The following is a 25365-nucleotide window of genomic DNA, read 5'->3' as shown; positions in this document are numbered from 1 at the left end:
AAATATGTTTGTGATTTATGAATTGGACTAGGAGTTATTAATGCGTCATTCTTTTAAATTTCACACTTATTTATGGCACCAGTTCTACATAACTACCCAATATAACTCAATAACTTGCCTGTGAGGTTCTCGAGTCACACTTCATCTAAAAGCTGCAGAAGCAGTTTTCTTTTCGGAGCAGTAGTTTTCGTAACCAGCAAAGCAAACGCAGGCAAGTCGAGCAAAAATATCGTTTTATGCCCCTCGCTCTTTTGCTCACTGCTATTACACTAACGTGAATAGCTTTTAGCGACACATACCATCGCAAAGAAGATACAATTATCTTTACAATGCGCTCAATATCATTTTTCTAGCGCAAACGGATGAGCCACACCGCTCACACAAACATGACGAAAAACGGCTGCTGACCGCCGCTAGCGTGGTACCGCCGCCTTAAAGGGTCCCAGAAAGGGGTGTCTGAGGTTGGCAAAAAAATACTTGCATTACGTAGAGCATAGGCCACTGAACATTCATGCCGCGTACAATACATCAAAAGCGAGTAGATAATTTATAATACATTTTCAAAAACTGCTGCTCCCGAGCCTCGCGGCGACCAGCGGCGGTGAACCCTTACAAAAATTTCTACCCAGTTTTAATTAAATACTTATTGACTCTCGGCAATAAATTGTATTGTGGTTTAATTGAGAGCTTATAGACTTTTTTTGTCGAGTTTCAATTTAAAATTGGCCACCGTATTCCAATTGACTGTTTATTAACTTAACTCGATAGATCCAAATTGAGATTTTATTGACTAGCAATACATATTTAACTGACTGTTTATATACCTGCAGTTCACATTTAATTGCATGTCAATTAACACTGAATTCATATTAAGTTAACATTTAATTGCCAGTTTATTATGAACTCTTTTGTGGTTTAATTGACAGTTTATAGACTTTTTTGTGTTGAGTTTCAATTTAAAATTGGCCACCGTATTCCAATTGGCAGTTTATTAATTTAACTCAATAGATCTAAATAGAGATTTTATTGACTGGCAATACATATTTAACTGACTGTTTATAAACCTGCAGTTCACATTTAATTGCCAGTTTATTACTTGGCATTTTTATTTAATTGACCTGCAGTTCACATTTAACTGACTGTTTATTAAAAGATCTAAATACATCCAGTCGAAAGTTTACTGGTTGTTTATTACCTTGCCACAGTGTTCCGAGCTACATAGTGCATCTGCTATGTGCGTGTGGTGATCTCAAAATCACAACACTGCGATACACTCGCACAAAAGAAAATTGGCGAATTACCCTTCCTGGTGTTTCGAGACCAGATTTTCAGAAATGAGTTCTGTGACATGGCATAGTGTGTTCTCATCTGGTGTGACTCAGCCGGCTGATACCAGCTCTGGTGTGCTTTGGTTTACTGTTTCCTGGTGCGGTTGGTGTAGCATTCCGGGATGATGATGTCAAAGGAAGGGTGAACCATCCAGAAACAAATTTGTTACCTAACATGTCTTCATAGTGATGCTCAATGTTTGGACATACTATCGTGAGCAAAATTAAGAAACCAATGCAAGTGCATGCTGAAACGTGCCATATTGCATATGGGCATCGGTCTCGACAACAGGATTGCTTCGTCAGGCGGCGCCCACATGCAGTTTGGTAAAATTCGGCAAGAACTCACAGGGGTCTCTCAAATTTGAGCACGGTAGTATGTACGTAGCAGCATGCAAATAAGTATTACATGATTCATGTTCTTGAGAAGCACGAAGAGCAAGTATGTATTGAAAGAACAAAAAAAATGCTCACATTTGCCTAAGAGCAACCTTAGCTTTATTAGTAGACAAAAGCAGCGAATGAGTCGCACTGGAGGCCCCTCGCGTCATAGCGTGCATCTTTTCGGAGAAAGTCGAATATCTTTCATTGCCTTGATGGCAGCTTGAATCCATTTGTGTGTAGCGACAGTGCCTGAAGATTAAGGGAGAAAAATTATATATTTATTATGATATACACTGCTACAATGATCCCATTGCAAAGACAACTAGCAAATGCTGCTATTTGCATTAAAGGAGGATGGCTAATGTGACAGCACCCATGAATGCCAACACTGAATCAGATCTCCTAGGCCTCAACACTTTTAAAATACCGAGCTTCACAGCACATGGCTGCCAAATACCAACAGCCTTATTTCTAAAGCATGACAGCTGAGCATTCATGAAAATTTGTTAACTCCTGGCTAGTTTTTCTGCTCATGCACTGCCCCATTGGTCTCAGAACCTCGCCATTTAAGCTATTTATACTGTCCCTCACATGAGCTACAAACTATGCCCATCAATTAACCTCTTCTACACAAACCTTCACATCATGACATACCTACAGTGAATTGGTCACTAGCTTCCATCCCATACATTTGTTATTACCCTTTGTTTTGTGCTTCCTAATAAACCACTAACAAATCCTGAGTTGCAATTCTCGAATACACTGACGGAGTGAATATATACTTCTGTGCTAAATCCAGCTAAAACCAGTAATCACCTGTGAGTGCATCCATTTTCACTTGCATGAGTGTCTTCTGTAGAGCCTTTTCCTTGCCTTCCAATATCCTTCTCCTGAGCAGCTGCCAATGAAGCTGCACTGTACCACTGCTTCTCTTCACCACACAGTTGTGGTGGCCCGCTTCAGAAATACTGCATCCTTCTGGATTCCGTCCAGAGTTTGTACACAGCCTTTTCAATCTCGAAGCAATAAATGAATGCACCTGCAGGAAACAGAACACAGGAATAAAATTTCTATGCTATAGTCACAGCCAGGAATGAGGCGTTAATTGCGGGTTTAACGTCAAAGCGACTCAGGCTTTGAGGAACACCGCAGTGAAGGGCTCCAGAAATTTTGGCCACCTCGGGTTTTTTAATGTGCACATACATCGCAGAGTACACGGGCCTCTAGATTTTGCCTCCATCGACATTACACCGGCGCGGCCAAGATCGAATTGCATTTGTTGATTGCATAGTGTCATATGGTAATATGCTTTCATGCCTGTTGAAGCATGCAAGTCAGAAATCATGTAGTTGTTTAAAATAAACACAAAACTTACACCCTCACAATGATGGTGTCATGCAATAGTAGTAGGTTCCGATGTAAGAAAGAAGTGAAAACGGCAATTGTGTACTTTGCCTTTTTATAACGTTAACTGCACAAATCATTTAGGAAAATGATTTCATGCTGATGAAAATCACAGATTAGTGTGTGTAATAGCAAATATTCAAAAATAAAAATAGTATGCAACAGTAGGAGCACTGCCTGTATATCACACAAGAGGCTGGGCTTGCTAAGAGCAATTCTGTAATTCCAGCTTTTCCACATGCCCTTGACACAACACTGAAATGTGCAATACCTAAAAAATTTAAATGTGATAAAGAAGGAAGTGTAACACACACTGACGACTCACTAGTAGACAGAGGAAGTAGAAATAGTAATGCAATAACCAGCACTAAAACGCACTAGCCTTCATAACAAAACATGATGCAATTAGTCACATCAAGATGCAGAGCCATGCCAGACAAGCCAGTTTCTTAGAATGGCAAAAGCACCACTACACTCTAGTATTTCCAAAAAGGTGCGCATGTTACAAGCCAAGTGCTTCTTTATTGCTATGCTATTTTTCACTATGACCATTGCTGCTAAGTGCATGAGAAAAAGAGGGTAACATTTCGCATTTTACCTCTTTGTTGTTTGGTTTGCTTTTCTTTGTACTTGGCTCCTTTCTATTTCTGAGTATATACAGTGCAACCCATATAATGTGGAAAACTGATAATGTAAACAGTTGTTAGTGCAGCATGCATTCATGTCTTATATCCTATTCTTTTCGAGTTGTTTAGCCATGCCATCAGGTAGCAAGCCAAAAATCTGAGTCAACCAGGTCGCTACAATCTCCTAGACAAATATATGTGAATTAGAGCAAGTATACTCACCGAAATGGCAAAAATCTTAAGGTTTACAGTTAAATTACTATTAATGCCTTTCATATTTTGCTCCTCAAGTGAAATCAGATGCCTTCGCTGGAAAGGTCTCTGAGGATCAATAACTTTGTGTGGGCTAGTCGGTTAAGCATCATTGTAAGAGGCAGCGCAAAAGAAACCAGGATGAAAGGGAAGACACATATACCACAGGACGAGCGCTGAACTACCAACTGGTAGTTGGACGAGTGCTGAACTACCAGTTGGTACTTCAGCGCTCGTCCTTTGGTATACGTGTCTTCCCTTTCATCCTGGTTTCTTTTGCGCAGCCTCTTACAATGGGTCTCTGAGGAGTGTCATGTGACACTGGCGTTACAGTAGAAGAATGAAAGTTATCCTACGGCTACAACTGTTTAGGAGGAGTGCTATGTGACACAGGTATTACAGTAGAAGGATAACAAGGCTGTCCTCCTGCTGTAATATCGCCTTAAAATGCTGCTCTGTAGCCCGACACTTCAAATCCAGAATCAAAGTTGCTGTATTGGATGACGCCTTATTGAGAAGAAACACACATATACTATTTCAAAGGCAAATGCCAACATATGCCGTCAACACTGGTTCAAAGCACACTGGTGCAACACACTGATCTCAACACAGAGTTCTAGAAAAACGCACTTTAGAAAACTCAGTACTTACATGTGTTCTGCAATACACGTTGAACGGGCACAGACAAGGAAGACAGCCCCACAGTTGGACAGCGGAGACATCCTTTTCAGTGACAGCTCTTTTCAGACCTCTTCACCATTGGACAGCAGGCACTTCACCTGCATAACATCATAATTTGAATTTCACCTGTGCAATCTATGGAAGATGACGTACCCACAATGACTGTGTTAATGGGTAAGAATTCGTACTGCCAGTTTCACACAAACACAAAGCAAAGTTTAAACAGACAAAAGTTACCTTGCTCACACTTGAATCCACAATAAGCTCTGCACTGTTTAGGGTTCTTCAGAAATAATTAATCTGAAAGGGCTGTTAGAAAAGGCTGCAAAGTGCTCGAGCCTATTTTTGGACTGGTTATTCTTCAACATCTAACAATGATTTTTCTTCACGGTCGCCTGCCACTAAAAGCACTTTACGGCTACACTAATGATCGAACAGGCAGTTTTCTCATTGGGGAAGCCGCATCACTCCTCTATTTACGCGAATACGCGTTCATACAGCCTGTTACTGGATGTGGCTTTTTGAGCTTGTAAGACACCACTGCAAGGCGATTGCACCGACAGTTCAGCCTTGGAGGACGACGTATTCAGTCTGCCTTTGACTCCAACGCGATTAACCGCCCGCCACAGTGGCCAGTAGCGCGTATCGTTTGGTTTGGTTTATTGGGGTTTAACGTCCCGAACTATAAGGGACGCCGTAGTGAAGGGCTCCGGAAATTTCGACCACCTGGGGTCTTTAACGTGCCCTGACATCGCACAGTACACAGGCCTCTAGAATTCGCCTCCATCAAAATTCGGCCGCCGCGGCCGGTATCGAACCCGCGTCTATCGGGTCCGGCAGCCGAGCGCCGCAACCACTGAGCCACCGCGGCGGGTCTGGTGCCGCACAGTCCGCTGCAGCGAACACGACTCGATGTCGTATCGAGCAGAGTATATCAAATGCCGAGCCCTGACGCGTACTCGCGTAGCGCAGTATGCAGCGCCAGAGACCGAATGACGCGCACTATGGGCCACCGAGGCGGGCAGCTATGGGTTAGCTGCGTCGAATGCAGAGCGAACACAGCATACCCCTAGAGCTCGACAGCAGGTTTAATCGTCTCGCATAGGTGTGTTCAAAGCTTACGAAGCCACTTCAAGAAATTGTATCGACGCGTGTACGCGCAGCACATAATGCAACGCTAAACAGGTCAAGTTGCGTGCACTATCGTCAAACCGCTGCGAGCGTATAGCGACGAAAAACATGCGTGCAGGCAGCAGTGCACAACCACGTCGAACAATGATTTTAGCTTATTTTCACGGCGTTCGCGTCGCAACGGATACACTGTGAACACAGACAGGCCAGCTAGTTATAGTGACTCAATGTAGAGTGCATTTTGCCACCGCAGAAATAACCGTGCACAATGGCGGCAGCGCCTCATCTCTTCCGTTTCTTCTCGCCTTAGTGCTAGGTGGTTAATTTGCGTGGTGGCAAATTGCGCGCATTCCTGCGCATTATTACAGGTCTTACCTGAAAACGAAGACTCGACGCCTTCCAGTAACCGCTTTCTTCTTTTGTAAGGCGGTTCCGGTAGATAAAAGACGCAGCAGCTTCCATCTGTGAAGTCCAACGTGCTGTCATGACGAAAAGCCAGCAGGGTTCCCGGCGCGGTCGCTTTTTCACGAAGCACACGAAGGGCTGGAAATTGTACTGCCAGCGGTGCCAAAAGCTACGATCACAAGTCAAACCAAACACGAGTTTGAAGCAGCGATTTTGAAATAAATACAACACAAAACATGCCCCAACGAGCGAGCGGCGAGCACAAACGGCAGCACGCCGGAACGACGCACGTGGTCGCGTGGTGCCCGGATGTGTTCGTCTTGTCACGTGACCTGCCAGCCTGCGCGCTCGATTTGAACGGCGTTAGCAAGTCCGCGGCGCGGGCGCAAGGTACATATGCTGTATATTGGTTTCTCAATAGGTGTGTTGAATACTGGTCTCACGAGGCATTTCAACAGCCTGTATGCTTATACTCTATGGTCCAATCAAGATGATGCCATTTTATTTCATGCGTTTGCCTCCTTTTTGTTGTAATAGTCTTTAGTTACCCTCGTGTACATACGTGTGAATGCTCCCTTTGTGAGCAAATGTGTACGGCCCCTTATAACCCACACCTGTAAAAATCCCCAATTGGATTGACATCTTCAATCGTAATAAATATCAGGTTTTTCAGGGAAGACTCGAAAATTTTTAAAAATAGGCTTTTTGGGGTAAAAATATGGCTTTTGCGGCACATTATTACCAGTATCGCTGGACACCGGGAAGCCGGTTAATTGTCTTAGGTAGTAAGCTGGTAAACTAATTTCTAACTTTTTAACTATCAGAGATAGGCAATTCGTTGCAATTAGAGATTTGCAGCCGGTCGTTAGTAGTAGCCATATCAGTTTTTAGAATTTCTAAAACGCGATTACACTCGCTGCTGTGGCTCGACAAAATTTGGCTGCATCGTGCGAAAATACATTCGGTTTCGAAAGCATGCAGGCAAAGCAAGCCCTCCAGTGCATGTAACTAGTCGAAAAAGCCAAATTTTGTCGAGCCGCAGCCCCAAGGGTAATCGCATTTTCCAAATTCTAAAATCTGATATGGCTATTACGACCAGCTACAAATCTCTGATTGCAACTAGGCGCCTAACTCTACTGATTAAAAAGTTATTTATTAAAAATTAGTAAACCAGCTTACTGAAGACAATTTACCGGCTTTCTGTTGTCCGCCAACACTGGTGATAGCACAAACCATATTTTTACCCCAAAAAGCCTATTTTTGAAAATTTTTGAAGGTGATTGCTGAAACGCCCGGTATTCAGGTAATGCTGCCTCCGCACCATTATGCTGTCACATTTATGAATCAGTAACTCAAGTGAGCTCTCCCTTACATTGTGCAATTTAATTCCAACCTAAGGATAGTTTCATACCACATTTCTCACTTGGTACCAAAAAAGAATACTGTGTTCAGTTGTACGTTAAATTTTACACTGCGAAGCGACCTCATGAGCAGTGTTTTTCCGAGTCACAACCTACAACCAACTTCAACATCATGACCTCTCCCATAGCAGATATAATATGAATAAAGGCTGTTCAGCTGAAATGAGAATCGTTTGAGCTGTTGTTGCGGTTGGTTCTAAAATTTGTGAGAAATCTGGTGTAAATTTAATTTTTGTTGCTAAAGTTTTAATTCACTTGTAGTCAATTAAATTTATATTGGGTCATATCAGTCAATAACATATTGACTTTTTAATGAGTCGTGAGAAATGGGCTGTAAATGGAATTTTTGTTGCTTGAGTTTTAATTCACTTGAAGTCAATTAAATTTATATTGGGTCATATCAGTCAAGAACTTATTGACTTTTTAATGACATAGTGAGAAATCGATGTAAATTGATTTTTTGTTGCTTGAGTTTTAATTCACTTGTGGTTAATTAAATTTATATTGGGTCATATAAGTCAAGAACTTATTGACTTTTTAATGACATAGTGAGAAATCGATGTAAATTGATTTTTTGTTGCTTGAGTTTTAATTCACTTGTAGTCAATTAAATTTATATTGGGTCATACCAGTCAAGAACATATTGACTTTTTATAGACCAAAGTCATTAGGATTTGAGTATTAATAGACTTTTTATTGACTCAATAAATACTCTATAAACAGTTAATTGCATCTCAATGTTCATTTTTGTAAGGGAACTTCCGCCCGAATCTCTACTCATTACGTCACTTTAGTACTCTTTACGTCACCAGCGAAGGGCTATCATTGGTTCGCGGTGGCAACGTGAAATCGCACATTTAACAAACTAAAAGCTCTAGATACTTCACATTCTTACTCTTTGCGGAACCATTTCGCATTTCAACAAGGAGAGTTGTCGTTTTTATGCATGTTTACGCGGTTATTGCGTGTTGGGTGTCAGAAATTAGTACTGCACTTCCGGTTTGCAATGTTTTCGTCTGCTCGTACCGCTTGTGTCACTCCGCCGGCGCCGCCGTCGAACCGAATCGAGAATCGAGGTGCGATTTGGAGTCACCGCACTACTGATTTCTGTCGCGACCTCCGTCGCATGCGCAATCAAAATGGACCGGCCGTGCTGTGTCGTTGGTTGCAAAGCCAAGATGTTGCCCTTCGGCACTGTCTGCCGAAAGATGGAAGTGAGCGAGCTGTCGTCGTCGTCAGGATTCAGCGCCGGATTTCTGAACGGCGTGTCCTTAAAAACCTGGCCGACGCGCCGCATCGATCGTCGCTTGTGAACTGCCGCCCCACTACAAGCAGGGACACACGGAGCGGTGAGCATCGCTGCGCCGCTCTACCCAAGCTCCGCTCACAACCGGTGTCGCACTTCGCCGCCGTGCAGCAATGCCTGAGCGCTGCTTGGGATGGTGTACAAATATCACAAGGCAAGATCGCCTTGTTATCAGAAATACTGCTTGAGCAGCGACAAAGCATGCCTGCTTATGTTGCGAGCTTTCGGCAACGGCACCGCTCGCGGGCGCTCCGGGCGACGAGCTCTGCTGCTGCCTGGCTGCCGTGGTCGTCGCTAGGCCTATTGCCTCTTTGGCATCGAAGCCGCAGCGGCCGGCGCTTCGGAAGTCGCATGAGCTATAATAAAAGGCTTACTCTAAACATCGCTTTGCAGTCAAAAGCATCATCTCACAATAAAATAATAGTATGGTCACTTTCCGCGACTCCTTCAGCAGCGAGCGGGCGCCAGGCGAGCCGGTCCCCACGTCGGGCCAGCGGCAGCTGCGAGACGGTTGTGGCAAGAAATTTGCTCGTATCACAGTCGTTACCTTTACCAGCTGCTCAGTATTGGTAAGCGATCCTCAAAAATGACACATTTTTCACATTTCTTATCCCAGGGTTTATTTTTTAGGTCAAGAACACACTTTAGCTCGTTTTTATGACGCCGGCAGACGGGATCCAAGCTGGCCGGCCGGCATGCTCGGCGTACCTCACGTTCGCACAAGAAAATACAAAACAGCCATGATACCAGACGGGATGCTTCCTAGATTCGAGCAACGACAATATACCTGAGCAAAAGTGGATCTTTCGGCAACAACACCGCCTGCGGCAACGCCGCGCGACGAACTGCGCGCTGGTCCCAGGCTGCCCTAGTCGTCGCTAGGACTAGCTGGTTTCGGATCGAAGCCACAGCTGACGGCGCTTCGGAAGTCGCCTACGCTATAATAAAAGGCCTACTCTCCACATCGCTTTACTGCGAACTCGTCCCATTATAAAAAGATACGTTCGATTTCCACGACGCCTTCAGCAATGGAACTAGAAGATGGCAGGCGAACCGCACCTAGTAGCAGCAGCACCAAAGCGGCTGTGGGAAGAAATTTGCTTGTATCGCAGTCATCACTTTTACCAGCAACTCGATATTGGCCAACGATAGTCAGAAATTATGCATTTTTGACATGCATCTATCCAAGGGTTTGCTATGGACGAGAACGAACAATACTAGCGCGTTTTTCAGTCGCCGGCGGCCGGCATCAAGGCTGGCAGGCCGGCCTGGCGTGGCTCGGCTAGCTCGGCCCCGAGCGCCATGATGAGCGTGCTGTACGGCACCACGACGCTGCCGCTCTCCGCGCTCGCATTGGCTCCCGCTTCCCGTCGTTGCGTTTTCCACGCGCGGCTCGTCGTTGACATCCAGCAGGTTGGACGCAGGCGACGAGCTGCGATCGGTCGTTACGACGCCGTTCACAACGGCGCGCCGCAGCGAATCGCACACACTTTTCGCACATATGTCCCCGCCTTAAGGCTGAAATCCCATTTCGGCACTCATCCGCAAAAGTCGTTCCTTCAGCTCGGGGTCCACAGTACGACAGAAGCCGCAGCGACGGTTGCGAGACACAGGTGAGCAGACAGCGGGAAAGCGAGCGAGCGCGTCAACCGGAAGTAAACAAACCGATCTCGTCGATGACGTATTTGTGGGCGGAGCATGGTCCCGGTCTGTAATCTTTATTTTTTTATGGTTCGCTCCGGTGTACGAGTTGAGAGGGAAAAGGCTGGTGGTCATTTTTAATAGCCATTATCTCTGGTTCCACACAAGGTAGATCAAAAATTTTTGCGGTAGGATGATGGATCGTTCAGTGTCTATCAATACTTAGACTTCTCTTTGCCTACATGGACACCGTTTCAGGGACCCTTTAAGCCCCTGCGTGGAGGACCTTCGGGTCAATGGCCGCAGCCCATGAACGTAGGATGAGGGGGGAGTCCCCAGGGAACGATTAATACCCCTGCCACACGGCAAATTTAATGTCATTCTCATCGAATGACATTTGTTCGACTTAATGTCATTTTTTCTGCGCGCTGCTACACGGCAAAAACTAATGTCATTCGCAAATGATGGCGATTGCGATGGAAAGAGAGTACAGCATACAAAAGTTGCGATGTATGCTTCAATGCGTTGCCAAAAGTATTGCTTTGCTAATGGAAACCGATTTGAAAATATTAATCTTCATTTCAATAACGTGTTGATCCCTGCTATCCACCACGAGTACAAGCCAAGCCAAAGCTCAGCCAGCGGCGGCAGGCAAATGGCGGACGTCATTTTGTGAAATGCTCTCTATGGTGAAATTAGTATTAGCTATGCGTCCGCAAAAGCTTTGCGCATGCTACGGGCGCACCTTGCGCGCACTGCCGCCCGTCCTCACAACAGTTTTAGTTGGGAGCACGGTGGTTGGGAGTGAGCGTAGCGCGCGAGAAGCATAACATACTGTGGCACCATCTAGATGACAGCAAGTCAAACCTCCAGAACTGTGTGCCGAAGAAACGTTTTTCCCTTTTATTAACGGCAGCAATGAATGCATTCGAAGGCTTTATTTTTTTTTAAAATTAAAATCAATTGGAGGAAATGAAAGTGTAGATTCTAGTGCGAAGTTGGAGAAATACTTCGCCCGGGGTCGTTGCTTTGACGACAGTGTATGCCGCACATAGTTAAGCCTAACATCAAGAAATTCTTAAATTTACCTCAAAAACGATTAATATTTCACATTTATATTGTTACGGAGCGATAAGAATGCACAAAATAAAAGCAAATACAACCGTTTAGAGCAAGCTATCGCATCGAAAAATGCAGCGGCGATGCAGTATTCGGTCCGAAGCGGTCGGGCTGGGCGTCGCCATGTTGTGAATACTAACCACGCAAGGCTGGTAGCGAGAGTGAGTTTTATTTTTTCCAATTCTATTTATCATTTTTATGTACATAAATGAACGCCTGCACAATTATACGGACATGGAAATATTAAAGTGCTTGTGACGCTTTTGAAATCGTGTTTTTCGGTGTATATTCTGACCAGGTCTCTGGTGTCGAGATAACATATTAGCTCGGAGATCGCTGCAGAATGAGTTCTGTAAACTCATTCGATACCTAATGTCGTTTTCATCGAATGACATTACATTTTCTCGTGTGGCAGCAAAATAATGTCATTTTGAACGAACGTCATTAGATGGGAATGACATTAAATTTGCCGTGTAGCAGGGGCATAACATTCTCTCGTGTTTGCTGAATGTGCCATCCGTTTCCAATACAATGGTGCTGTCGAAGTCAATTGGATGGTCACACCCTTCGCAGTGTTCGGCCACGGCGCTGCGTTCACGATTCATGTGACGGACGTCCGCTTTGTGTTGGCTCATCCTTTCCGCGAAGTTCTTCGTTTCCCCTATGTACGACGCCGCGCAGACGGAACACGGAATTTTGTACACGACGCCCTGGGCCTTTTCTCTGGGGTACAGGTTTTTTGGGCGGGGGAGAAGGTGACCGATAGTGCTGGTCGGTTTGTGCGTAGCCAGCACCCCTTCTTTTCCGAGAATGCGAGCCAGCGTCTCGCTCATGCCTCTCACGTATGGGATGCAAACACGTTTTCGCTTCTGGCACGCGTCTGAGGAAATAATAGATCGGATTTTGTTTTGCCTTTCTTGTTTCCTGATAATGCGCCGGATGAATGAGCTTGGGTAGCCGTTCTTTTGGAGGTCAGAAATGACTCGGTTCTTCTCCTTCCTTTTTTCTTCACGTGAGGAACATATGGAGTCAGCTCTCTTCTGTAATGATGTAACGACAGATGTTTTGTGCGGGATGGGATGGTTCGAATCGAAATGTATGCAGAGGGAGAGGGAACTGCTTGAGGAAAAACGGAATTGTGATATTTAATTTTGAGTTGTTTGTTTTCTTAGGGTGATTGGCTATGAGGTGGTACCGAAAATATCTTAGCAAGGTCGTCTTCTTGGGTAATGGGTAGAATCTCAGAACCATCGGACTGCCTTGCAAGGATTTTTCCGTTTTGTGTCCACACTGAATTCCATTTGTGTTCCTTTTTAAGCTTTATTGCCATACTTAGAAGCTTCTTCAGACTGGGGCATAAGTGCTCATTTCCATATATCGGATTGTCATTATCCAGTGATGTTTTCATCTTCTGTTTTTGAAACACCCTGGATCTCAATGTTTGCATTCCTGGAGTATTGTTCAATGTGAACGAGCTGCTTTTCAAGGTCAGCATTTTTTTTTTCAAGAGCCACACATCTCGAAAAAGTTGCCTGCTTTTCAGCGGCAAGTTTAGCATTATTTCCTAATTGCGCATCGAGTTTTTTCTTCAGTGATTCAATTTCTTCATAAGCAAACTCGAGACTCGTTGTCATGCTTTTCTGCTCAGACTTCAGATCGCGCATTTCATTACGCAAGTCCCTTTCATAGGCCTCTCGGGCCGTTTTAAATTCCTGCCTGAGATCATCTTTGAGCTTCGCGTAGATTTCGTCTTTGATTTTGGCAATTTCTTTTCATATTTTTATACAGGAAAAATGGCCCTAGACACTTGGCAGCAGCGACGGTAGAGTATGAAAAAAGAATTCACCGTACAACATACACTGCACTAACCTGCGTAAAAACGGCAGAACAGTGTCAAATGATGCACCCAGGTCGTCGCCGCTACTGCCAAGTGAAGGGCGGCAGCATCGAACGCTTTTTTACAGCATGAGGCAGGTGACGTCACGGCCTCTGATGTCGATAGGAAGCGCTGCTGGCGGCAACGCTATCGTCCGCTTGAGCGTCGTTCCGATTGGCGTAGGCGCACGTGTAGTCAGCCGATCCTTCCGTAGCCACTCGTTGTAGTTTCGCAGAGTCAATCTGCGTAAAAACGGCAGAACAACGTCAGGTGATGCACCCAGGTCGTCGCCGCTACTCCCAAGTGAAGACTATAAGCGTCCTAAACTCATATGTTCTTCCCGAATGCATTTCTAACAGTGTGTAGGTATGTTTTGGGATGGCGAACGACCAATGGCCAATTAAAACCGTTTGAATTTTACTCGCACTGGTGGAGCAGAAGATAACGTGCGAACCACGTGATAACTTACAGGGCAAAACACTGTCATGAAAACCAGGCTGAAGAAGCGAGGAGGGATAGATGTGTTTATGAGATGATGGTTGGTTTGGTTTTGGTTTATGGGGTTTAACGTCCCAAAGCGACTTAGGCTATGAGAGACGCCGTAGTGAAGGGCTCCGGAAATTTCGACCACCTGGGGTTCTTTGACGTGCACTGACATCGCACAGTACACGGGCCTCTAGAATTTCTCCTCCAAAGAAATTCCAGCCGCCGCAGCCGGTATCGAACCCGCGTCTTTCGGGTCAGCAGCCGAGCACCATAGCCACTGAGCCACCGCGGCGGCTGTTTATGTTTATGAGATGAGATTTACATTTGTGACTATTTCATTTACGAGACGTTCCGGTCGGCTGATCAAAAAGAAAACCAAACGCGCTTTAGTTTGTGAATTTTCTCACATGAGAAAAATATAGCTATAAAATAAGAGCTATGTTTTTGGGGCTTAAGGGCCCAAGGGGAGTCAGGCTGTGAGAGACACCGAAGCAGAGGGCTCCGGATCATTTGGACCAGCTGGGTTTCTTCAACGAGCAATTATACTGCAAATTACATGGCTGTCATGCTTGCCGGCTGAAGAGAAATGCGGCTGCCGAGGCTAGGAGCAAACCCTGGTTCCCCGGCTCAGTAATCAAGCGCCTTGACCACTAAGACACCGCGGCGTGGAAATAAGGAAATAAATAAGTCAATGAGTAAAGCTTAGTTTTTTTCCTCAGCGCGTACTATAAACACATAGCTCATCCGTGTCGCTGCTCCAATGCCGCAGTTATGTACTTCACTCTGCAAAAGTAAATGAATAGTCGGACACCAGCCGTTTCTGTACGAAGCCAAGCCCGACTCGGGTCCGCAGCTTTAAGCCCGAGCCCGGCCCGGGCCCGCAACTTCAGGCCCGGGCCCGGCCCAGACCCAGCAAAACAGGCCCAGCAAAACAGGCCCAGCAAAACAGGCCCAGCAAAACAAAGCCGGGCCCGGGCTTTCGGGCCGGCACGAGCCAGTGCACTGCACAAGGTATGCCAAAGGTGTCTAACTACTAGCGGTCCACGCGATGCGTACAATGGTAGGAAGCATGCCATGAGACGGCGTCAGGCGTCTCACCGAGTGCTAGGCGCTCTTTATTTGGACTGGGGGGTTTTTTAAAATTATCAGTCGAGACAATTCACTTCGAACTGCCAAAACATTACACAATTTCCACTTGACTTTACACTGCTGTGCAGGGAAGCACACTTTATTCACAGTTTTTTTGTCTTGTTTTTTAAAACATTATTTGATATCCGTAGAAACACGTTATGATTAGCGAAATCTCGTGCAGTGGTCAGGGCAATTCTCTTTAGCAACCGAACGCCGCGATGTAGCAAAAACAATGCAATTTTTAGCAGGTACTCGGTTCCGGAGAGTGCTGGCTTTGCAGAAAAGCGTGACGAATGCTAGAGTGGCAGTGAAATTTTTAACGTCTAAATTAGGTGACATGTAATAGCAAAAACGATTGAGAACGAATCCTGAACGAGACGACTTGCCCTAATAAATTTTCGTACCCGACCGTCAGATCACTCAGTGTTCATATTCCACTGAAGACCGACAAATATGTGCATGGATCACGTGGGAATCGACGTCTAAAAGCAGATTCGATGACGTGTTGTAATTTTACGATAAACAAACGCTTTTCATTTCCAGCGATAGCTAACGTCGCTATTTGTATTTACCGCACGCGGATTCTGCCCGTGCGGATATTAAAGGGTTCACTCCGGCGCTTGAGAGTGTATATGCTTACCTGAATAAATAATTTAGCGAATAATGCTTCCGGACTCTAGGAGTTTGTTTTCCTCTGCAGAGCGCGCGAAATAAATCTGAGAGCAATGATGGACGAATGCATGGCCTTCAGTTTGCCGCCCAATTACGTCTTCGCAGCTGTCGCGGCGCACCGCGGATTAAACTTCCTGTGATGCCGGCCAAGTTTTTATTTTCCAATTTTCCATGACTACCCGGCTGTAGTCGTAGCAATCCATAGGCTAAACTTTCGCAGATTTCGGTCAAGTCTCGCGGTTGGACTGAGGATAAGGAGCGCCGAACACCCCCCACCAGTAGAAATAGAAATAAGTTCCTCACGTGAGCACTTCTGAGTGGCAGGAAGCTTGCTTAAAGTCCGATAGTACAAGAAACGTACAGCCGTCAGCACGCTTAACACGAATGAGGGAAAGAGTGGCCAGGAGTGGCTTGGACTGACGTCAGCGGCGCGAAGTGTTGCGCGCTGTTGCCCAGATAATATCTCGATATGTTTGCGGTGGCAACGATAGCTAGAGCGCAGCTCGATTTGACTACTCACCTTGTTCTTTCGCTTGTATCTAGCCGGCGGGTTGAGTGCGCTCTTTTGACTGTTTAGCGACTTTTCTCTGCTGGCCGCGGCTCACGCGGGCGCAGTAACTTGCGGTTTGCTTATCTCCAAAAAGCGTTGAAGTGGCGTGGCTGCAGACCGCTCGAGAGCTTTTCTAGATTGACCAAGCCGGTTATCGAAAGAAATGAAAATTCGGAAAAGCAGAGCAATCGTTGGTTTGTGGCGTTTGTAAAGATTGGACAATAAATTTTCAAATCCGGTGGCATGGTTGCGCAGGTTCTCCACCATTTCTCATTCTAGGACAGCGTGGTGTCGCTGTGCTCTCGCAGGTTAGTGTCTGGCTTCCTGTTTCGCCCACGCTGCACTGGAGATCGAGTGCAGGTGCAGCCCTTATAATATCTAAAAACACCAAGCATCAGACGCGTAAAACCTGAACAGTTCGCCCTCGTCACTTACCACTTTACTCAGCAGCTCTTCGACGGGAAAGTCCGTCCAATTCACGCCTTTTTCCGGGCACAGCAGGCCATCCAGGGGACAGACGGGCTCGACGCCCTCCGTGCACTGCTCGTAACAGAACCTTCAAAGGACGTGCTGGCAGGCAAGGACTGCCGCCTTTGTGCGCACCAGACCGCAAGTACTGCACACTCTGACTCGTAGAGGCGGTTTCACGAAGCGCAGAGGCCTCCAGTCGAGCTCTGCTGTGAACCCGATCACCATGTAGGGCACTTTTCCAGGAGGCATCCCGTCCTGCTGTCGTCCTAGTGCTGAAGACGATGGAAATGCTGTGCCCATCCGAGAATGCTTGTCCCGCTATCTCTGTCTCTCCCTCTCCGTCCTTCGATTTTGTTTTTTGCCCGTCGTCAAGCCTCCGATCGCTGTCAATAGCCACCGCCTATACACCTGTCCCAGTTCCTTGCCACGCGGTGAATCGTCAACACTTTCAAGTCACTCTTCGGAATGCTACCCGCAGGCATGCGCATATCTGCCGCTGAGCAGAAATGATAGTTCGTTGAGCGCCGAAATTTTTACCATAATGGGAAAGAGAGACGGGATTCCCGGGGCTTTGTTAAGGTCTTTCTCCTTGTTTCATTTTTGTTTTGCAGGTACGTGTTTCTTCAACAAAGATTGCGTGGTGACGGGAGCGAGAAATAAGACGTCACTGCAGTTCCGTGACACCGTCATGTTGTGGGATAACCGCGTACCCCATTTCCTCCGCCAGCCAGCGGCGAGCGTGCGAACGCCACATGGCGAACCGCGCGAGCCACCCGGGAACGGCACACCTGCTTGTGCTCCCGTTCCTGGAGGCCACCGCGTGGGCGCCCTGGCCGCTCACGTAAGGCGAAAGGATGAAACACTGCTGAGGGGAGAGCGAACGACTGCCACCCCGAGCAGTAATCGGGAGGCAATGACAGCATATTGCGTGGGCCGAGGCCGTGGTCGACGGAGGGGCAAGCCCAAGCAATAAGATAGCGCAGTTGGCCGCATACTTTGTGTGACTTTTGGAACACTTCCTTTGTGTAACTTACGTGTGCGCGTGATACCCCCAGGACTGCTTGCATTAACGTAGGGGGCCCTAAAAGCGTGTTTCTTAGAGCAACGGCTGATGTAATGTTATGACCTTCGCCAATAAACCCAAGGTTTGTACATACCGAGAATGGCATATGCTGCAATTTTGCTAGGGCTGGAAACCGTGCGCACAGAAGGTGATGAGCTGACCATGCAGAAGCCCATCCCATGCTATAACGTGGTTCATCATCATCATCAGCCTGACTACGACCGCTGTTGAGCAAATAAATGCCTCTCCCATGTCTCTCCAATTAACCCTGTCCTTCGCCAGTTGCGGCCACCGTATTCCCGCAAATTTCTTAATCTCATCCGCCCACCTAGCTTTCTGCCGTTCCCTAGCTGCTTCGCTTGCCTGCTCCTGGAATCCACTCCGTTACCCTTTAGGACCAGCGGTTATCCTGCCTTCGCATTACATGCCCTGCCCGAGCCCACTTCTTCCTCTTGATTTCAACTAAGATGTCATTAACCCGCGTTTGTTTTCTCACCAACTCCGCCGCTTCTGATCTCTTAACGTTACACCTATCATAAGCCGCGTTTACATGAATGCGACAGAAGTCGACTCCAGTCCGCTTTTCGAGGGCAAGTGCAAAAACTTGGATGAAGAGAGTAGAGGGCGAGTCGCGCCTTTCCTTCTCAAAACCGGCCCTTTCTCTCAAAAAGTGGTATTGAGTCGACTTTTGTCGTATTCATGTAAACGCGGCTATACTTTACGCGGTTAGCCTTACATAAATAGCACAATTTATTTCTCATTACACTTCGAGGAACTGCATATTCCTCAGCCCTTTTTTGAACCCTAGGCCAAAAAGAATTGCAACTTAGGCCTTTTCTGAGCGCACTGAAATGTCATTAAAAAAGAAATCTGTCTAATATTCGCAATCTTTGCCAAAATAAGCGAGCAGGGGATAGCAGTACAGTAAGCCAACCCATCTGAAAGCAACATTGATTGCTTGTAAATGCCAGGATAATTTATGCTGTATTATATGTTTGGGATTTAATGACAAGAAATTACACGTAGGCTGTGACAAGCATCGTAGTTGATGACTGTAGGTTAATTTCGATGAACGAGCTCTTTGATGCGCACTGACATCACACAGCACTGGTGATTAAAAAAACCCGAGGTGGTCAAAATTAATCCACAGCCCTCCGCTGCGTTGCGCTTCATAGACAAATGAATTCACGGGGCCACTTCCTACACTGGTCATTAGGGAGAGATGTTACCACAGTGCCCTTCAGTATCTGGAAGACTCAGAGTGAACGGAACTGGTGAAAATGGCGAGTGGCTGTTCCTGCAGATGTAGTTTACCCTGAAGAACTTGAAAGGCATTGATGGAGATCGAAAATGGTGGTACAAATGGAATGGAATTGTTTTGACTCGCATAAAGAAGCATTTCAAATTGGCTTTCTACGCCGTGATGGAACCTACACGTGTTTCGTTCAACTGTTTACATCGTTTGCAGAGCAAACAGCTAAACTGTTACATACTTTTGGCTAGTAGCGTGATCAATAGCTCCTAACTCCTGCAGGTAGCATGAGTTGGACGGTGCTAGGAGTTGAAGGTTGGAGACGACCGAAAGGTGACACTATACTACATCTCGTAACGTACTTGCAGCAGTTACTTTCTTAGCAGCCATCACAGAACGTGTCTCACAGACACCCTTCCGTGTGTAACCCATAAGAAATGTTATGCTGGTTATTCAACGCTCGCAAAAAGCAAATAGAAATTTCGTTATTAATTTTATTTTATTCTACCTCAATACCGCAGCAAAATACATGTCGAACCGATTTCAGGCCTATATGCTGCTACAGCTGCGACGACCAGGCCGGCATGCCTGGTCATTAAGATATGCTCCACCGCAATGCATGAGAGAGCAACTGGAAGCATGAACGATCTGGTTCCGGGCCAACACTATTTATGGAAGACACGGTGACTAAGCAAGAGCCGAGCCCGCAGCTTTGTGTTCTCGCTAAAGTTCGCGTAGATGGAGTTTAAACCACTGCGGGTTCGAGGTTAGCGTGAGCCGAACCATGGAGACGATGGCCCAGTGGAGCGCACTCACAACTTTAATGAGAAAACGGCTCACAGCAAGGAAAGTCTCACCTTTCGTGGAGCGGGCTTTGGCACATGGCAGAAAATCCCACATATGCGTCATGTTTGCATGGAAATAGGCAGGAGTAATATTTTGCGTATTTGCGCTGCAATCGAACAATCGAAGCCGTGTTTAATTGTCGTGCGCGTAGCAGCACAAGCAGTTCGCTCGTCTCTGCGAAGCTTTTGGTAGTTTAACGCCACATTCGCGACTTTTGAGGAGCTGGAATTGTAGAAGTAGGCCATTTGGCCAGACAACGCAAGGAAATCCTGCGTATGACCTCAGGATGTCCAAGTCGGTATGTTCAGACATCTTGAGGCTGTATAAACTGGTCTTGAAGCACTCCAACTGAGGTCCATTTGTCCGTCCGTTGCGCATACTTGGGACGTCTTGAGAATCATGTTTAGGGACGTTTTCAGTGCTACTTCCGGATTTGTATCGAGCTTTTTGTTTTACATAGGAGTGCTTTATTGAAAGCTAATGTAAAAGAAGCTAACCAGAATAAGCAAGAAAGACGAGGCAAAGCACGGGTTTACTATGCCCAGTGCCGCAGAGAGCTGTAGCTCTTTCTTCTCCCTGAATCTAAATATTCTAATCTAATTCTAAATCTAAAACCACATGGGAAGCATGCAAAAATATTTCAAGAGATCTCCTCAGGGCACATAACTTTTCGGTCACAATGTTTCCTTCATTATGTCTGTGTACACAGGTTCTAATAAACCTACAGCTCTTGATGAGATCTGAGTGCAAGAGACACATAAAAACAATTTTATTTCACAGTAAATCTGCTGAAAAGTTATGCGCAGAGGTCAGTTGATACAAACAATGATCCACTTAAAATTTCCTGAGGTGAAATTTCTTCCACAAACACCACTGGCCTTCGGCCATTTGCACAATGTCCTCCTCACTCCAACATGCAAGTACGACTCACAAAATCAACTCCAGTGTCATCCGAAGCTCGTCTTGATGCACATAGCCGTCACGTGCAAGGTAGAACAGATTAAACGACCCTTCAGTATGATAACAAGGCTCGTTCGATGATCCTGTGGGCCTTTGCATATATGTGCATAAAGGAGAGGGTTTAAATTCGAGCAGCCGTTTTGTCCGTTCTTTCGGGTGCACCACACTAAGCCTAAATCTGTGTTGGAATGGCCATTTAACTATGTCGTCCATGCTGCCCTTGTGTAGCTGCAACCCCCAAAAAAGCAACAGAGCCTGGTCATTTTTCTTGAACACAACCGCAGGAGACACGCGGTAGCCACACAGGTACACTTGGTTGGTGTCATAAGCGGCGGATCCTAGCGCCACAGCTGTATTGTGGAGCAGTTAAATGTTTCTGATTAAAAAATTGCAGCTCTGTTTTCAGTCTGACGAATGAGTCTGTTCAATAGGCCCAATGCCCTTCTGTTCGCATTTTTCGCTATCCTTAGCTTCATTGATGGCTGCAGCAAGCCGTGAATAGCAGTCGTGCCTCTGTGCCGTCGCTTTTTCAAATTCACCTTTTATTTCTTCTTCTAATGATCTTATTCTGCTCGAGAGAGTGTCGGCTCCCTCACTTCTAGCGATCAAGGATCCTTCTATTTGCTCAGAAGCGGTTATTTGGAGAACGCTTCCGTTTAAAGTGCCGTGGCCTTCTCGGGCTCCCTCAGAGGGTTCCTGCTTTATAGCTTTACTGACAGCGTTTACATCTTGCGAGGTCTTGTTCAGTTGGTCGGCTCGTGCATTGCCATCGCTAAGCAATTGCTCCAGAAGTGCCCTCATTTCGGCTGTGTGCTGATCTAGGGCTCTTCTCAGAGCTGTCAAAAGTGATTCGTCATGTTGCCCAGTCTGCCCTCCGTGTTCTGAAGGAGGACGAATTGTGTGACCTGAACAGCCAGATCTGAGGTGCTCGCACACCTTGCGGCAAAGAACAGACGCCGAGCACTTTGGGCAGTGAACAGAGTGGTGTCCACAGTCGTGCTGGAAGTGTTCGGCGATGTCTGAAGCAGCCATTACAGCAGTGCAACCGTTCTCTTCATTCCAGCAGCGGACCTGCATTTAAAGCGGTAAATGTTAGTTATTGAAATTACTAAAAGTGCAAGCGAGAAGAATCATGAAACATCAAGATGGGACGGCCTTGTCAGCCCCGGTACATGACTTCGATTATTCAAATTAAAATATAAACAAAAACGTCTCCACGCTTGTATACGGCAGGAGGAAGATGCCGAACTGAAAATGACTCAAGTTATATAAAAATGACTCAAGACAGGCGCAAAAAAATTAATAAAAGATGTGCTCACAATCAGAAGCTTGACTGGAAGAGAAGGAATCATAAGTTGAATTTTACCCCATTTCCTCTGCAACGCTCAAATTGATCGCCCCTAATTTTCATCCTAAAGAGTTACCGTAAGGGCACGACGCAGTACCATTAATCTCTTCAGCAGCCTGAGGTCCTCTTTCCAGATCACTCCACAGATCTGAAAACTTCTTTATTGCATTATTTTGTCGTCTATGTCATCTTATTTTTTTTTTAACACACAAGGCGTCCTTTCAGCCAAGTCGAACACACCTTCCTCACCGGTCCCAGTGGTTGAGGAGTAGCAGTTCGAGTCACAGACTCGCATCTCGATCATTTTTTTTTTATTTTCAGCGCAATTGCTTTTCGTTCTTCCAGGCACTAAGTAATGGTGGTGGGATTGCATCACCACACAGTACACCCATGAGGAAATGTTAGCAACGTCATCACTGTTTCACTGCGTCATTGTTGTCTGTGGTTTGAATTACCCGCATGAGGTTGTGCTTGCTTTTGACGTCAAAACCCTATCGACCAATCCCGATTTTCTCGACATGCCATTGCCGATGGCCGGTTCTCCGCTGAATACGGCAGTTCTCAAGTGCGAACGCTTTAGAGACTGCATTTTCCAGGCTTGTGTTCAGGTTTTATGCTTTGCATTGGCAAGGAGTCCGATCGACGAGCATTCAAATTTGGCATATTGAACAACCATGGAGCTACTGCTCTACTGAAAGTCGGGTTCAGCCGACTGAGTGCTAAATATTAGACAGCTTTAGCATGGCGTGTAGTGGGAGCCCGCACGCAGCCAATGCGCTTCCGCATGTCGCTTTGACGGCGCCAGATGGTGCCAGGTACCAGGCAGCATTAAATTCCCTAAAGAAACTAAAGTAGCGACAAGACACCCTCCCTCTTGTCTCTTCCTCTCCCGCGCGCCGGCCGTTCGACTTTTGTTTTCTTTGTGATTTCATGTGACTGTGGTGGCGACCTCTAGCCCGCTCCGAAGGAACTAACGCCCCTTTTCAATTGGTTGCGCTGAATTCCCGTATTTGCCGAGTTATTCTCTATGTCTCCGCATTAACCGTGCGCTCCGCTGCATAAATACATCGGTGACTTAGGAGAAACACTTGCATGCTTCACTGAATCGTCTAAAGGCCAAAATGAGCACGCATAGATGGATTGTTTTGGTAGAGCGGCACGCGCACCGCGTCCGGGTGCGCCGGGCTTTATGCGGCTTGCCAAGTTTGATATCGAGGGTGGGGCGTGCATTGAATGTGACCGTGAATCACGAGGCCGTAGAAGGAATTTGCGATCTGTTTTGGTGAAGAGGAGTATGCAAACAGAACGACCGTCCCCGCCGGAACGCTGGACGTGCTACAACGGATGCACAGGTTCGACATCCGAAAAGACACCTGCAAGTAAAGGCATTCTAAATGCCCGTAGTTCATCCGATCTTCTAGTGGCTTTTGGTTTTGGTCTGCTGCAGTGTATCGCGGACCAGGTAAGACGCTTGAGGGAGTGCTCGAAATACGGTATGAAGGCCACGCTACGTGTGCACTTATCTGTGCCTCCTCTGTTCTCCCGCGTGCATGAACTGTAACGATATAGACTCCCGCATCAAAATTTTCTTTGGAATAGTTACTTAGTAAGGAGAAAACCTGCCTCGCAAATATCCTTGGCCTGCCAGCAATGGGTTAATAAATTTCTACGTAAATGTTCCATCGCCATCAGTCATTTAGTGAGAAGCAAAACCTACCTCGCTTTTACATCTGTCCGATAATCTTCCACATTCGTATAGTCGCTATACATAGGTTGCACGTGTCGTCACTTCCGCCCCCATCAAGCGCTTGCGGCCATGCTGCCGAACCATTCGGCCGTCCCCGCCCGTCCGCCCTGCGATGCCTGGCCACTCCTCGGACATTTTGGATTATTTTCTTATCTTTCAGGCGCGATGCCTACTCCACAGAGGAATGAACCATTCAGTGCAGGCTACTAGTCTGAATTTATTCGATCGGCGCGCGTACGCTACGCAGACAAAGTGAAAATTTGCGATGATACAGATCCGCACACGCCGCAACCGGGAGTCGACGCGAAGACGGGCGTTGATGTGTTCCTTGAAGTGGCCCACGGGGGATGTCGTGTACTCTTGCCAGCTTTGGGAAGTTGGAAGAAATGAAAGCCTTCGAATCAATGGAGGCACACAATGATTTCTACAGCAGGTGGGTGAGAAGCCTGTCTGCGATGCGCAAGCAACGAGACGAGAAGCTTGGCCTCGGCACGCCGCTTTCTCTGCCGTCATTGCTCGCTACGGTCGTGGCGATCTGAGCCGGCTTGCCTAGTGCTGTAGCTAAGATGCAGCGACACGGGACCCAGTCTCGGTTTGTGTTGAGACAAATTCCATGGCGTCAATCAAAACAGCAACATTCAAGAGTGTAGTCATTGCTTCCCACGTTTTCGTAAACATTTAGTCGACGACACAAGCCTCTTACCTGTCACAAAGTGCAGTCCGCGCACAAGTAAATTTGGGTTGACGGGTTCCAAATCGTCGCGCTTAATGCGAGCCAGCCGCAGCTCGCGCAGATTCGTACTCAGTCATGGAGCGCTCGCACTTGCATGCCTACGATTATCTTACGATGAAGTTCGTGTTAAATGGCTTCTTCTTTCACCTGGAGCAGTCGCTACGATCGTAGCAGCCAAGGGTGGCACACAAAACCATACCGAAACTAATGATGGACGAGAATCGACACGTTGCGAGCTAACATAGGCAGCGGAAAGCTAGACGCGGTCTGGCGGTGGTTCGGCAGCATGGCCGACTCGCAACCAACGGCCACCGGATGTGACGTCGGTGCAAGCTATGTATTAGAGCACTGCACGGGCCTTAATTATTCACGCGTCCCGAGCCCGTGAACCTTTTTCGTTACGCGCCCCAGCCCGGCCCGATTTTTTCGATATAGGCCCGAACCCGGCCCGGCCCGCGAGGTAGACTTGCCCGGCTCAGGCTCGGAAACAGCCCGAGTACTAAATGCACATCGGCAAAGCCAAAGCCTTTTG

The 25365-nt window shown here is 46.6% G+C and overlaps 1 long non-coding RNA gene and 2 pseudogenes across 1 annotated transcript; all 3 read right to left on the bottom strand.

Moving 5' to 3' along the window:
• LOC149329159 (TNF receptor-associated factor 5-like) overlaps positions 1–17133 on the bottom strand; it is a 76520-nt pseudogene extending 59387 nt beyond the window's left edge.
• On the bottom strand, positions 1804–6491 carry LOC149329160 (uncharacterized). Its single transcript, XR_016285548.1, has 4 exons — positions 6182–6491; positions 4646–4773; positions 2529–2751; positions 1804–1961 (listed from the first exon to the last, which is right to left on the bottom strand). It is a non-coding gene; the product is annotated as an uncharacterized LOC149329160 (long non-coding RNA).
• Positions 17134–20972: 3839 nt separating the features above from the next.
• On the bottom strand, positions 20973–22037 carry LOC149329158 (uncharacterized; annotated as a pseudogene).
• Between the last annotated feature and the right edge of the window lie 3328 nt (positions 22038–25365).

The sequence above is a fragment of the Amblyomma mixtum genome, chromosome 9, assembly GCF_055824585.1.
Source record: "Amblyomma mixtum isolate Tamu chromosome 9, ASM5582458v1, whole genome shotgun sequence".
Classification (NCBI taxonomy): domain Eukaryota; kingdom Metazoa; phylum Arthropoda; class Arachnida; order Ixodida; family Ixodidae; genus Amblyomma; species Amblyomma mixtum.
Note: the sequence above shows the minus strand (reverse complement) of the source record. Positions and strands in the feature narration are given on the sequence as shown.